Source organism: Plectropomus leopardus, chromosome 2, assembly GCF_026936395.1.
Source record: "Plectropomus leopardus strain MGB_pleo_1.0 chromosome 2, ASM2693639v1, whole genome shotgun sequence".
Lineage (NCBI taxonomy): Eukaryota > Metazoa > Chordata > Actinopteri > Perciformes > Serranidae > Plectropomus > Plectropomus leopardus.
Genome location: NC_142177.1, coordinates 6,051,736 through 6,066,505, shown reverse-complemented (window position 1 = coordinate 6,066,505; position 14,770 = coordinate 6,051,736). Strand labels below are relative to the sequence as shown.

Below are 14,770 nucleotides of genomic sequence, written 5' to 3'. Positions count from 1 at the left end.
GTCTTATTTCCTTTGCTTTTCTATATAGCCCAGTCGCATTGATTGGGACAGCTTTAATAATACTCAACTAGTCAAGTCAGAGTTTGTATGTAAGTCAGAGTTTGTACTTCCAATTCACCACCCCATGCTCCTTCTTAATTATGATATTTGGCAATCCAGCCTTATTGAACAACAGAAGATAAGGACTATTGTATTGCAGTATGTGCATTGCGCATATGTCCTATGAGGAGCGCATTAGAAATTTCTGGCACAGTAATAGATAAAGTCAACATGTATGCCTAATTGTATGATGAGACACATGTCCTACTAATTAATGCATAATGCAACACTTACACAATGCAATATACATTTTAAACTGTAAAACACAAATCTTTGTTTTTGATTTTTCGGATGCACTGACGCGGGGCAGAGGGACATCCATGTGTCCTGACTATGTGGACGGCAGCGGGCAGCAGCAGGAGGAGGAGGAAGAGGAGGAGGAGGCGGGGAGTGTGGATGGATGGGACTGACTGACTGTATTGAGTGCGTGGGACAACGTTATTATTATGCGGAGCAGGCGGCGGCTTCCTTTCCTGGACTTTTTTCAACCCGGTCTCTGATGAACTCTTCCTCCAGTACTACCCTTTACGCCTGTGTCAGTCTGAGCTTTTAAAGAGAGGTGGATTTATGCGAGCGAGCCGGTGCCGGCTGAGACGCGCTGCGCACAGACAATAAGTGAGGAGCGATCCGATCACAACAAAAGACAGAAGGTGAGTTATTTCCATACAACGTATTTGGCATTTGATTTTTGTTTTCGAGCAATATAGAGTCTTGTGAACAGCTTTTCTGGCAGCCACAAGGTGCGTTGTGTTATCTTGCATTTTTAATAAGGCTTTTTTGGCACTTTATAACGTGTTTGCGTCATTTATAGCCTTTAAATGCTTCATTTTTTGCTGTATTTCTGTGGGGACGCGTGCTTTTTGTGCGTAATAGTCACTTTTTCACTCCAAAAAGACTGTTTTGATTAATAGAAATGGATCCACGCCTTCTGTGAACATGCATGTGTTTCACTTGACTTCTGCTGTCTGAATGTCAGCCGGGTTGTAAGCTGTTGACATATCAACATTAGTGCTTTGCTGATCAGAAACTTCTGTTGGTGTTGTTATGGTTTTGAACATTTCAAGCACACTGACAGGAAACTATGGACACCACAATGATGCACCTTAACCCTTTGAAACCTGTAATTTCTTTCAAAAACCTGGAAAGAAGGCAATGAACAACAAAAAAAGACACTGACCAAAAATTAGTAATAGATTAATAAAAAGTTACAAAAATATTTCCTTAAATTAGTCAAACAATTAGAAAGAAAAGAAGATGAAGAATAACAGTAAATGACCTCAAAGTGCTAAAACGAAATAAATAATAGTAATTTCTGTGATTTCATTTTGATGTTTATTATATACTGATTTCTTATGATAATAATTCTAATTTTTGGGAGGTATTTTTCTGTATTTATTTTTAAAAGATCTTATTATTCTCTCTCTCTCTTATAGCTATTTTTTAAGGTATTTTCTTGTCAACTTTTACCAATTTTTTTGCAAAGTTGCTCATTACCCTTTTCCCCATGTTTTTTGAAAGAAATCATGCTAATTTGCACAATGTTTCAAATGTTTAAAATGCTTGGGAAAGGCATAGAAAACTGATTAAAATCCAGGTTTCAAAGGGTTAAACGGAAAGTATTAGAGAAAAAAAATCACTTCTGTGCTGTTTTTAAAGTAAAATTGAACCTTTTCTTTCTGCTTTGGTGCTGTGATCAGCTGCTGCCCTCCTCCATGTGAATATCCTGTTTCCTGGACTAAACAAACAATGGAGAGGCAAGCATATGATATCCTGTATGGGTCTTGTGTGTGAGTGTGTGTGTGGTGCTGGAGATGGCAAACAACAGGATGAACACTTTCACACAGCGCTCTAAAATTATATATCATAAAGAAAAAGTCCTGACACACAGTAGGTCTGGTGTGATGAAACCCAGTGACACGGATCCTGTGAGTGATACACAACAAAAGCTTGGGTTTGTATAGGTGCATATTGAATTTGTGCCCTGTGAGAGCAACATGTGCTGCCTCTTTCTTTCTGACACACACACACACACACACACACACACACACACACACACACACACACACACACTGACAAACTGCACAGACAGCGCTGCTTTGTGTTGACTTTAGTCTGGGATGTTCAGCTGCTTTTAATGGGGTCAGCGCTTCCGATTCAATAAAGCTATTAACCACCACAGAATATTCCAACGCTGCTGCTCGGCTCGGCACACATACAAGTGATTTGCCTATCAGGGTCCATTAAAGACCTTATCCATACAAGACGGCCTCTGAAAGAGTAAACAGGATTAAACACTACGGCCAGTTAACGTGCCGAGTGTGACCTGAGCTGACAATGTGTTCTCACCTCTCCTCATGGCCCCTGTTTTGTGTTCAAAGTTGTTTATCAGCATTTTTTCTTTTCCTTTCCCACACATCTTTATTATTGCCCTCCTCACAGAGGTTTGAATGAGAGCATTTGTCAGTTAGGCTATGTGATACTGTTGTCACACAGGTTCACACAATTCAATACTTCTGCCAAAAAACGAGTTCCTGCCAGACTGGTTCTGACAGATATCCTCACAAAGATCAAACTCCTGATCAAAGTCTGGCAGGTGACAGGTGGGAATGTAAGTGGGGATCCTCAATAGACTTTACACATGCTGTTTATATGTACAGGTAACACTATGAGTTAATGTAAATACTGTATATATAAAAACAACCTGTATCAAGGTCTGTGAATTTGTCGTGTGTTTCATGGGAGGATGGCTTTGAATCAAAGCAGGAGATAGACAGATATTAAAAACATGACATAAGAACTTAAAGGAGTAGTACAGTATTGCACTGACATAAAGTTGCAGGACTCACAAGGGACAGATAACAAAAAGAATATTCATAACTTAAGCAGCAGAGGCCAGAAAATCCTAGCCTTTAGTTTAAGTATAAGCAAAGCTCCAGACATCATCAGGATGTCTGATTCTGGGGCGTCATTCATCCCAAGTCTCAGCGGAGACTGGTAACCGGATGCAGCCCAACTCATCTGGACTCATTTCTTCTGGCATGTAGAGTATGGGCCAATTCTGGGCCAGGTCATTTTTGATAATGGCCAAGTCATAGTGGTGTCAGCAGCAGTAATCTGGCCAGATTTATTTGGCCCACTTCTGGGGCGTCATTCATCCTGAGTCTCAGCTGAGTCAGGTAACCGGATGCAGCCCGAGTTATTTCTTACAGCTGATGTTTTTACGGGTCCATGACCGCAGCGCAGGTGTAGCTCATGCAGAGTTCTTTTCCTCCTCGGAGTGTGAGTAGTGGGTTGGATAATTTCATCTGTCGATTTCGGTCAGAGCTGATCAGATCGAAGAATGAGAGGAGGAGAGTAGAAGCAAGCAAATACAAACTTCTTGACCCAGTGAAATTACCAATTTTGTTTCATTTTCACTGCGCCTGATGTTCTACTGCTCCGTCTGTGCCCAGGGTAGGCTCTGCGCTCCTGGAGGTTCAATGCATAACTGAACAGTCCAATGAACTGACCCTAACCTAACCCTAACCCTTCGAGGTCCTGATGCATAAAATTGGTGGATGGCCCCATTAAAGCAAGACTGTAGGACTTTTTCTGTTAAATGTAAAACTCCTGTTGCTAAATGCCAAACTCCTGTTAGTTAAACATTAATTCACTGTAGTATTTAGCCAGAATGCTAAGCTATTGCATTAATATAACTGGAAAGTAGCAAATATGAGAAAAAGAAAAGATGGGATCAACGAGTTCATAGCTCTCATCAGAAGTGGAAAACATGGAGGTTGTGGAGTGGCACTTTAATGTAAACAGGCCTGCTGCTTGAGGCCTAATTCAGGGTCAGGCTCTGGAGTGTTTTCCAGATCGTGTATTTGTGGGTCAACAGTAATCAATAGGCTTAGCAGTGGGAAATCAATTCAGATCCAGTCCAGTGGGGCCATCTGGGTCAAGAGGTCGTTGTTTAGTAAAAAGGATCTGGTCCAGAAAGTTTTGTCTCAGCGCTCCAGTGTTGGCTGTAAATGTCCTCGGTCCTCCCTGTCCTCTCTGTAACATAATCACTGCAAACACGGTTCACACCGAAAGTTGTGTCAACAGGAATCTGTTCCTCATTGGCTGTGAACCAGCTCAGCAGAGTACAGGCACTACATCTCCTTTTCTTGTTTCGTGTCTGCTTTGTCCCCTCAGACAGGACATCCTGAGTAAAACAAAGAGTCTGGCCCTCAGTCTCACATGTTCAACACAGACATTGTGAAACGTCCCGGGTTCATTGTGTGTTTCAAAATTTACGATCCCTGTTTACAAGAAAAACCACGTGTAGAGTTTTACGAGACAAAAATCATGTTGTGTTTTGTTTGATTTTGAGGGATGTGGTGCCTTTATGTGGGGCTGCGGTGAATAATGATGTTCAGGGTTAGTTTGCGTGTTTATTCCCCTTCAGAATAAAGCAGAAAACACTAGCATCAGCCCCGCAGAGATGCTCTCAGCTGGTTACAGAGTCCTCTGGGAGCTGGTTTCCATATCATTTAGATGAAAGAGACTGCATTAAAATAAACCCAGATCTGTTTAAGAACAGACACTTGCCGGTTTGTGGACAGATTCCCCTAGAAATGCAACGCTTAAACCCTCCTCCTTATGAATTATTTAAAGAATGGACACAAGGATGGATTTATAGGTTAGCCATGTGTATCAGTGGCTATTGACCCGTGCACTTCAGAGTAAAAGCCCCCTGTCCCGGGGGGATGATAGTTGGAAATTAATCACAATTCCAACAGAGCGTTCCGCCAGGACAACAACCAAATTAGGTGAAACACTGGCTTTATTATACATTATCATGATGTAACTGAAAGACTGAACAGAGAGCAAATATGCTTAATTTATCAATATGAATATTTATGATTTCTGTTAACATGTAGCAGTAATGTTCAGCTTTGATAGCTACATAATGTGATTCTGCATGCCAAGAAATGGTTTTGGAAATGACCACATTGAAACGTCTTTTATTTTGTAAACAATATTTCAAATTGAAGATGGTGAAGTCATTATTCATAGAGTGTATTTTTAGGAAACTAGATTTACGCCTGACACATCTAAATCCAGAGCCAAAGTGAAGTCAGGGAGTCCAGGTTTTTCTTTTTCAGAAGAAAATATTAAAGGGATAGTTCTGGATTTTGGAAGTGGGGCTGTATGAGATACTACTACAGACGGAGCGCGCTCCCCACAGCTCAGCATTACCATGCTGCATAGAGGGGTTGATATCAAAACGTATTTTAACCACTTTAATAAAACATCTGCCAAAAACAATCAGTTGGTTCCTGCATGAAACATTAAACTTTTGTTGTGTTTTGGCCTTTCGTTCAAGTGACAAATGTGTAATGGGGAACTGAAAACAGAAACTTTTGAAACCAGGTTCCAGCGTAAATTTAAAAAAAGGGCGAACCAAGGTAACAACAAAATTACTCTGCCAGCTACTGGCCTGACGTGCATACTACAGCGTTTTCAGTTGTTTTTACAGATTCATTTACACACCGATCGTTCTCAATATTTTATCACATTCACCCATTTTTTTTTTTTGACACAAAGGAATGACTTTCCAATTTTTAGTAGGGCTGTTCACATCCAAACATGGCCTAAGTGGACGCTGTATTTAGAGTGTTCGATGCTAAGTTTCGTTTCAGTCAGATGATGCAAAAGTGCAAAGTTAAATCTGGGGAAGCAGTTTTATTTTGGCATCACTTGGCAACAGTCCCAACATAAACTTAAAGTAAATTGCGATTCATGTGGTCTGAGAGACTTCTTCGCTTTTCTTGCCTCTATTTTCAGGCTTAATGCTACGTTCATGTGATGTTGGAAACTCAGAGTTGCATAGTTGGGAAGTCGTTCTTGCGACTCACTCTTTGACTTCATTGTGTTCATGTGCTTTGAGGTCGTAATGTGGGAACTACATGAAAGACACATAGAAGACGGGTTTTAGTGCAATCAATATCAAGATCAAAATCAAAACAAGATTGATGGCTGATTGATGATTTTATAGCCTAAAAATAGTTTTAGGTACCTGAAGCAGTCCACAGTGCCAGAGAATGCAGGATGGCTAGTGAGCTAATTCTAGAGATCTGGGCAAAGCAGGGCTGAGTGAATGCACTGTGCGCAGCAGCACGACTGTACAATGATTTAAGATGAAATAAATCAATATATAGGAATCACTGCATATGCCTGTCATCATCTGATGGAGGGGCTTAAAACAGAGTGGAGCGCTTCAGGAGGAGGGTGATTTTCATTTATGTATTTTTAAGATTTTTCCTACTCTGGCTTTAAAGTATATGAGGATAATGCAAAGCTGTAGGTTGCAACAGAGGACTCTTTTTTTTAATGGAACAAATAGATCTTTTTTTTTTCAATGATGGTTGTTCTCTCCTGTTGATCACCATCTAGATTTCTTAGTCAACCAAACTGTTCAGTATTTAAAAATCTAAATATGGTTTGCTGTTTCACAGGTGTGCAGGTGAGATATAGATCCTAGACGGGGAGCACCTTCCTCCCTATGGGTTCATCCACAACCCGAGGCAGTGCAGGCAGCCTTGAACCCAACACATCTATGCAGCGTTACACTCCAGAGCAGAATATCCCTCTTTTTGTTTGTGCTCTCCTCCTCCTCCTGCTCTCACATGTCTCTCAGAGTTGGAAGTCATTGCTGTGAGGCTGAGAAAATGAAAATCACAACAAAGCAGAACCCTCTACCACCTCTTTCCGTGCGAGCTGCTGGCTTAGCTGCGAGGTTTTGGAAAAAGGGAGAGAGAAGGAGGGGGGCGGTCTTCCCTTTAATTATGCTGCTTGTGTGTGCCTCTCTTCATCTATCCATCCATCCCTCTCTCATGATCACTCTCCATATCTTCCTATTTTCCCTCGTAAACACACAATACACACACAAACCCACACACATGGAGAGAGCTGTGTGGTGATGATGTTGAGGGTTTTTTTGAAAGCCAGATGGTAATGACCAGAATGAGACTCCCTGCACTGTGAGTGCTTGGAAGGTAAAGGGGGGTGGCGGCCTGAGCTGCTATTATTACCCTCTCAGGCACAAACAGAGAGGTACACGGTGTCGACACACAGCAGCAGACGTACCCCACAGCCTCGGATCCTCGGTGATCAATAGCGCTCAACGCTGTTTCACATCCTCAACGCCGGAAGGGAGAAAACACCTCCGTGGATACGTGATGCTCACAACACCCCCAACAAAGTGATTTCAGCTTGCAAACCTTCCCTCAATGAGTTAATAGAGGTAGACAATAAAGATGGAGTACAGATGCTCACCCGCTATTGCATTTATCATTTACCCTTTATCAGCTAGATTCACATCATTTTTATTGTGCTCCACTCAGATGCCTTTTACCAGCATTTAAACCTCTGAAGTCTGAGGAAATTGATTTGATTTCTTTTGAAAAGTGGGGGAAAAAATCATAATGCGCAACTTGGAAAGAAATGTCCTGCAAATTGCAAAAATTAAGAAAGAAAATACTAATGAGTGATTTTAAAAAATGACCTGAAAATAAGCCAGAGTGGATTATTAAATATTATCCAAAAAAAAAGAAAATTACCAAAAAATAAGCACAAAAATAGAAAAGTAAAAAAATGACCTGTAAATTAGCTGGAGGGGATTATTAGATTTATTTTTATTTTTTTAAAGGGAAAATTTTCCCCCCAAAAAGACAATTATATAATTACAAAAAAATGTAATGTAAAATTTCTTTCAACTTAAAGTCTTGATAATTGTTGGTGCCATTTCTCATTAAGTTGTTGTTTCTGAAAAAAAAAAACAAGCTGATTTTCTCAGGTTCCAAAGAGTTAATGGAGTGTTATGTGAGCCTCCTCTTACAGGGTTAACACTGGGAACCATCGGCCCCACCTAGAGTGACATACACACACACACAACTCGTATCCCCTGCAGTTTAGAAAGAAAGAAATCATCCAGCTGCAGTCACCTTCACCGCTGCAGTTCGGGATGAGGAGGAGAAGCCGGGAGGGGAGGGAAGTCATTATCACCTGCCCCATGGACTGAAACCGAGCGCCCCGCTGGTCCACTCAGACAGGCCAGTCTGAGCTCTGTGACAGGGACAGAGGGGCTGTGAAGGAGGACTGCATGTTAGCAGCAACATGGAGGACAGATATGTGTGTTTGTGGCGACACAATGACGAGGAAATGTGTCAGAGGAAGGCCTGTAATTGAATCGAAAAACCTGTGTTTGATGCAGAGGTCTTTTCAAGGTTGCATTGTGTTCCTAAGAGGCTTGGCTGCTTCCTTTTGAAATACATATAGTATATGAGTGTGTGATACCCTTTCACCTACTGTACTGTACTGCATTGTAACAGCAGCACACCTGCCTCAGAGCTGGATTGGTCACATTTGGAGAAGCGTTTCCCCCTCAGTGCAACAGCTTCACGTGTCCGTCAGCAACATTAGCCTCTGTAGTCTCAGTTAGTGTGCAGAGATGAACGACAAAGCAGTGGACTGATAGAAAGCTGATATTGAGGTGGCAGGGTGCAGTTGTAACAGGTGTCAGGCACACTGGGAGGAAAGATAATACTGTATCCTCAGGGGAAGGCAGGGGCTGGTTAGGCTGGGGAATGAATGGTGGTGGTAGCATATGTGCAGATACATTTATTCATGCCCTCAGGAACAGACTGGATTTGAAAATGTTTACCCGACAGTAGTGCTAAGTGGATAAGTTAATTAGCCTAATTGATGAGTCAATGGACAATGGATCAAAATCTGATAATCGAGGAACATTTACCTCTTCTCTCAAGTTGAAACATTTATTGTATTTTCAAATGTGAGGATGGTGTTACAAAGTAACACCCCCTGCCGGCGTATCGTACCACTGTAACTGGTGCTGTAGCCAGCCAGCAACATATCATATCACTGCGACCAGTGCTGTCCAGCAGAGGTATAATTTGACACCACCCGCCAGCGCATCATACCGCTGCGACCAGTGCTGTCCAGCAGTGTTATAAACTGACGCCAACCACTGGTGTAACATACCGCCATGAATGGGCACTTTTGGCATCGGTGTCTAACACCCAAATTACTGACAAAGCGGCAGTGTTTGAAAACTTTGGAAGGAGCATGGGCTGTAATTTTAGATCTGTTCTTATTTAAGTAAGTTATATAAGTGCTTAAATAGCCCACTGACCCTTTGTCGCGGCCACGCAGTTGATGTTGTGACAGATTTAGCCAACAAAACTACTTTAGAAAAAAGATCATGTTTTGGGTCAAAATAAAAATGTTATGTAGTTATGTAACGTGACTTAAATAAGTCACAAGAATGATGTCAGTGCACAATGACCGTACATAAGTTAAGTAACATTACATTAAAACAATGGAGACTTTTGGTTTCAAACGGGACAAGAACTGTTGTCTCCTGGGTGAAGGTTGTGTATTTTCAACTGTCACGCATTCCTTACGCAGACTTCCCCCTTTTTGGATAGCATTAGTTGCTCTTATGGGGCTTTTCCACCAGCAGGATGGTTCGGTTCATTTCAGTTTACTTTCTCTTTCACCATTGAACAAGGACATACAGCGAGTGCTGCTGGACAGAGCAGCAAGTGACAACAATCGCACCGACATGTAACAGCAGCCTACTGTCTATGGTGAAAATGCAGATCTAGGGTCTAGGTACCTCTTTGTAGGTGGTACTTTTAGTTACGAAGGTACTATATATATATATATATATATATATATGTATATATAAGTCTTTGGTGGAGACACTGCCATAGTGTCCACATTTGCCACAGATGGGTTTGCACTGAAGTTAGTCAGAGCCCAATGCTTTAAAAAGATCCTAAAGGGTGCTACGGTTTTCAAGATCACACACTCACGGATGTGATAAAACAACAGTTTTTGACAACCTGACAATGAGAACAGCCTGGTATTTATATATAGTATGATGGAACTCAAACTGATATAAAGCTGCTGAAGCGGTGAAGTCTGTCTCGCCTCACTGTGGTTGACATTATGTGGCTCATCCCTTGATTAGCATGGACCCTGTGTAATTTATTTAACTGTCCGGGAGACTGATCATCTGTGAGAAGGCTAAAATGAAATTACTGGCATCCCTTGTAATACTAATTCTGCTTGGTTATTTCCACATTGCACATGGGTAATGTTGATATATGCAGCCTGGTTTGGTGATATTTTTGCCTCTTTTGTTGGATCTTTGCCTACATTATCATAAAAACTGTTTTTTTGCCGTCTGAGATCTACCAGTGAGACTTTTTTCTGCTTTTACAACAACTCTTTCTCTGAATATTTGCGCAGTTGAAAGCTTAATTTGCTCACATGTGGTGTATTTTCTAACCAATAAAATATTAAAAAGCAATAAGACACGTTTTCCATCTGCAGTGTAGCAGCTGTTTGAGAATACGCGATGGCATAGTAACAGTGAAAGGTCTGAATTAGATGTTCCAGCAGCAGTAAAGCAGGAACAGATGCCCTGTTTTTGAGGCTCTTTCTTCCACAAGCTCTACCTACTTAAAAATCCCCATTTGACTCCCAGTGAACTCTCCCTCCCCTCAAATCATGGCACCTCTTGAAATCACTCTGACAGAGCTTTCAGCCCACTGAGAGCCTTTGTGCTCATACAGCAGGACAAAAATAGAGGTTTTCTGCCATATCGGTGGCTTATTACTGACAGGACAGCGGCTAGGGACAAGAGGCTTTCACGCTTTTTGCTTCAAAGTGATGTACACTTGTGCCTCGCAGGTTCTGCAGTGTATCACTGCATATTGACTAGCAGAGTGCAGTTTTCAACATGTGGTATCTGTATCAGTTGTGATTGCAGACATTTGTCTTCTGGCCAGATAAGACCATGTAACTGATCTGATTATCAAGTTAGTAAATTGGATTGAGAGTGATAAGCCAGAGGGTGTCATTACCGTACATCATCTAAATGCAGATATCAAGAAGCAGAACTCTGCTCATTGCAGAACTGCTGCAACAAAATGGATGTAGACACTTCAGTATGTCAATACAGTTTGTATGTTAATGTACTGGTTTAACTGGAGGGAAGCTGTAACTCTTGCAGGGGGTTTTAGTATTTATGGCTCTATATGTGTTAAGGGCATAATTTCCGGTTTTGACCATTTCCTCAGTTCTTAAACCAGATAATAAAGAAGCATTATTTGACATGTCAGAAATGAAAGTGAACACCAATAAACCTGACTTTACTGATTTATACCCTTTGCTTGTTTTACTTCCCCCTCATGACACTGACATTTCTCCAAACTTAAGGACATTGATTTGGTCTCAGTTTTAAGGAAACTTCAGCTGATAAACAAGCTAGAGTCTATCATAAGCCGTAACGCCTACAAGATGCTTGTTGAACATCAGCATGTTAGCATTATCATTGTGACCTTAGCATTTAGCTCAAAGCACCACTGTGCCTTCAGTAGGCTACAGCCTCACAGAGCTGCTGGTAGCCTGTAGACTAGTTTAGCTAAAAGCTGAGGTTCAGTTTTTGCTGTGTGGCTCTTGAATTATAGCATATTAAGAAGATGAATAAGAACTGTGACCTTTTCCTGATTCTCCACACACATTCCCCCTCAGGCATCATTCACAATTATGGATGGAAACTAAACAGATTATGGTTTTAATTCACTTATATGTTTTCAAAGGCTTGTGATTATTATTCATTTACTAATTCCCAGAAAAGCTCTAAAAGAAAACAGCTTTTTGTTGTGACTCACAGTGAACCATGTGTTAACTACAAAGGCTTGTCACATGACTGATGATTTGCAAAACTCATAAAACATAAGCACTGGGAACGCTTTTTAAATATCAACTCGATTTCAGACTTTAAAGGAGTACTTCAACCACAAAAGGTTAATTTGTATAGCAATTCCTCTCCCCGTGTTACATTGAATTTGTGAAGACTCCTTTTTTTTCTTGCATGTCTTCACAATGAATGAAGAATCCAAAAACTATTAATGGATTTGAGTAAATGGGGGCCATATCTAACAATAGCAAAACTTCATCAAAAAATCCCTTTTTAAACTCCTACACAACTCATGTGTGATACAAGTCTCATTTATCCAATCTTGTGCTCAGTATTTCACAAACAGATTAATTTTTTGTTTGTTTGAACTCTGCTCATTGATTCCATTGAGTTTCCCCAGCGCACTATTCATCATGGGACTGTCAGTTGTGTAATGTCATGAAGTAATAATACTTTGTTACAGTACTTAAGTATTTTTTAGAGTATGTGTACTTCACTAGATTTTTTTATTTTTGTCTGAGTTCACTTGTACTTCACTCCTTTTTAAAAAAAATATATATAATGTAGTTTATACTTTTAATCCACTCTTTTTACCCAAAGCATTTTAGTTACAGACGGGAAAGAAAAACTGGATATAATTTTTAAGTTGGAAAAAAAAGACCTTGTTTTTTTATTCAAAGTAAAATAACATACCATTTTTAGAATGGTGTATGTTATTATGAAATAAAAGTAATAATTCTAAAAATTCTTACTTGAACTTTTACTTTTAAGACCTAAGTATATTTAATTCCATAAATTACTTTTAATACTTTTTTATATACAGTAAATATCCAATACTGTAATACTTTAACTCAAATAGTATTCCAATAACTTTTACCAAAGTCATTTTCTTGTAAGAAAAAGTATGGCTTCTAGGTACATCTACCACTGGAAACTATTTATGCAAATGTGTCTTAAATAATAAGGTTTTGGCGAAAATGCATGTGTTTGGAAAGCACTAAGTATACAACTGAATAAATTATACTTTGATTGTACTGTATGTATATAGTATTTACAGTTTTGCTGTTGTTAAAGCCAGCCTTTTTTGCTCCAAATTATCGAGACTTTTTCTCTATTTTTTTCTTGGATTCTTTGTTCACTGTTGAGGTATGTGAGAAAAGAAACACTTCTTGAAGAATTTACCGTGTGGTGGTAACTGATATAAATGGTCATTTTGTGTGTGAAGTGTTCCTTAAAGCTATCTTCATAGTTTTTTGTTTTTTTTTTAATACGCAATATCAGTTTAACACTCTTAAGAAACCAAACAATAAAATTGTTATATTTTTTTTTTCTCTCTGCAATAATTTCACCCACTTTATGCCCTGAGGCTCATTATAGCCCTTCACTGGTGGTGTCTCCTCCCCTCCCCCTCCTCTGCTTCATCTCTCTTGCACTCTCTTTGTTTCATTTTGGAGGCCTGTGGAGATGTCCACAGTGGCCATTCATATATTCCATCACTTGGCTATGATATTGAAAACTAATGACACAGGCTCTTTGTGCTCCTTCTAAGAAATGTCTGGATAAATCTGGGCACCCACAGTCCCCGGGGGCAACATTTTGTTTGCAGCAGACCGTGTGGGGCTTAAGGCTGACACCGCACGCTTCCCCCGCTCTGACCTCCTCCTCTTTACAGCATCTGGTTTATACACACACACATGGTTTGTCGCGGCCTTTTGCCCCCAGCGAGGCCTGTAGCACCGTCCTGTACAGCAAGAGGAGCGGGCCACAAATCTCCAAACACACCCGCCAAGCCTAAAGGTGCATGGTGGCAGCCTGAAGGTCTTTCCCAGCCGTCTTTTCTCTTTCCACCCCCTGCCTGGCCACACAAAGCCGAGCTTCACTGTACCGCCTGAACACACAAAAAGCTTTTCTGTCTCGCCATTCATTTGCCAAATGGAGCTTTATCACATGGTGTTGATTGGCTGTAATTAAGACGTCTTGTGTTTTTTTTAAACAAATGCGGCGACGATTTCTGTCAAGACATATAATGGCAACCTCTCACTTACTGGCACAGCTGTCAAAAAGACCTAAGGGGAGACATATTTTAAAATTTGTAATCTCTTTTGTGCTGATTTAATGCTGTCAAAGCATGCGTCTGGGAGAGAATGAGCAATAGACAAACAGAAGGCATGATATTTTATTTTACTGGATCAGGCTTGTAGTAGCAAAGCCCATTTAAAGGTGGCTCTATGCATGACCAGAGCTGGCCCTCCTTCATGTTTTATGAATTAAATCTATTCATGTATGATGCATGACTACAAATCATCCTCCTATGGAGTGTCATGATTTCTGACAGCTGTGTCCACCTGCTCCATTTCTAAGAGACAGTCAGGAGGCTTGACAGGCGAGCAGGCAGGGAGCATGCTTTATATCTTACAACAGTGCTGCGTGTGTGTGTGTGTTAAGGAGTGTGTCAGGCGTACTGCACAGAATGTCTTCCATTCAGCGTGTCAGCTGCAGTCTCAGTATGTGGCGCAGCTCGTCAGCTGTAGGCCCGCGTGGGGTGACAGCTGTTTCCCTGCCCCACTCAGGCTCTGTTATGATCACTCGGAGGCCTTCCCCTTTTAGACAATTAATTTACCACTTACTGTACATGGTAATTGCCATCCCATGTTGAAATGAGCCCAGGGACAGGGAACTGTGATGATCTTGGCAGAGCGGCTGCCCCTGTCATGCCCTGCCTTGTATTCTCAACAGATTCAGGCTTATTAATGCTGAACTTCTGGGACTGAGCAAAGCTGTGGGATAGATTGTAACAGCCTGCTTGTCTGTATTCTATTAAACTTTTAATCCAGGCTTCACGAGTGGAATGAGGCCCTTATAGTGGGAGAAAGGGCATGACATTGGCATAAAGATAATAGGAAACCCTGCAGA

At 40.8% G+C, this 14,770-nt stretch overlaps 1 protein-coding gene across 1 annotated transcript in view; it reads left to right on the top strand.

Moving 5' to 3' along the window:
- The first annotated feature begins 555 nt into the window (after positions 1 to 555).
- Positions 556 to 14,770, top strand: part of frmd4ba (FERM domain containing 4Ba) — a 59,497-nt gene continuing 45,282 nt past the window's right edge. Inside the window, exon 1 of the mRNA XM_088083495.1 lies at positions 556 to 749. The gene's annotated coding sequence lies outside the window, so the exon portion shown is untranslated. The remainder of the gene's footprint in view (positions 750 to 14,770) is intronic.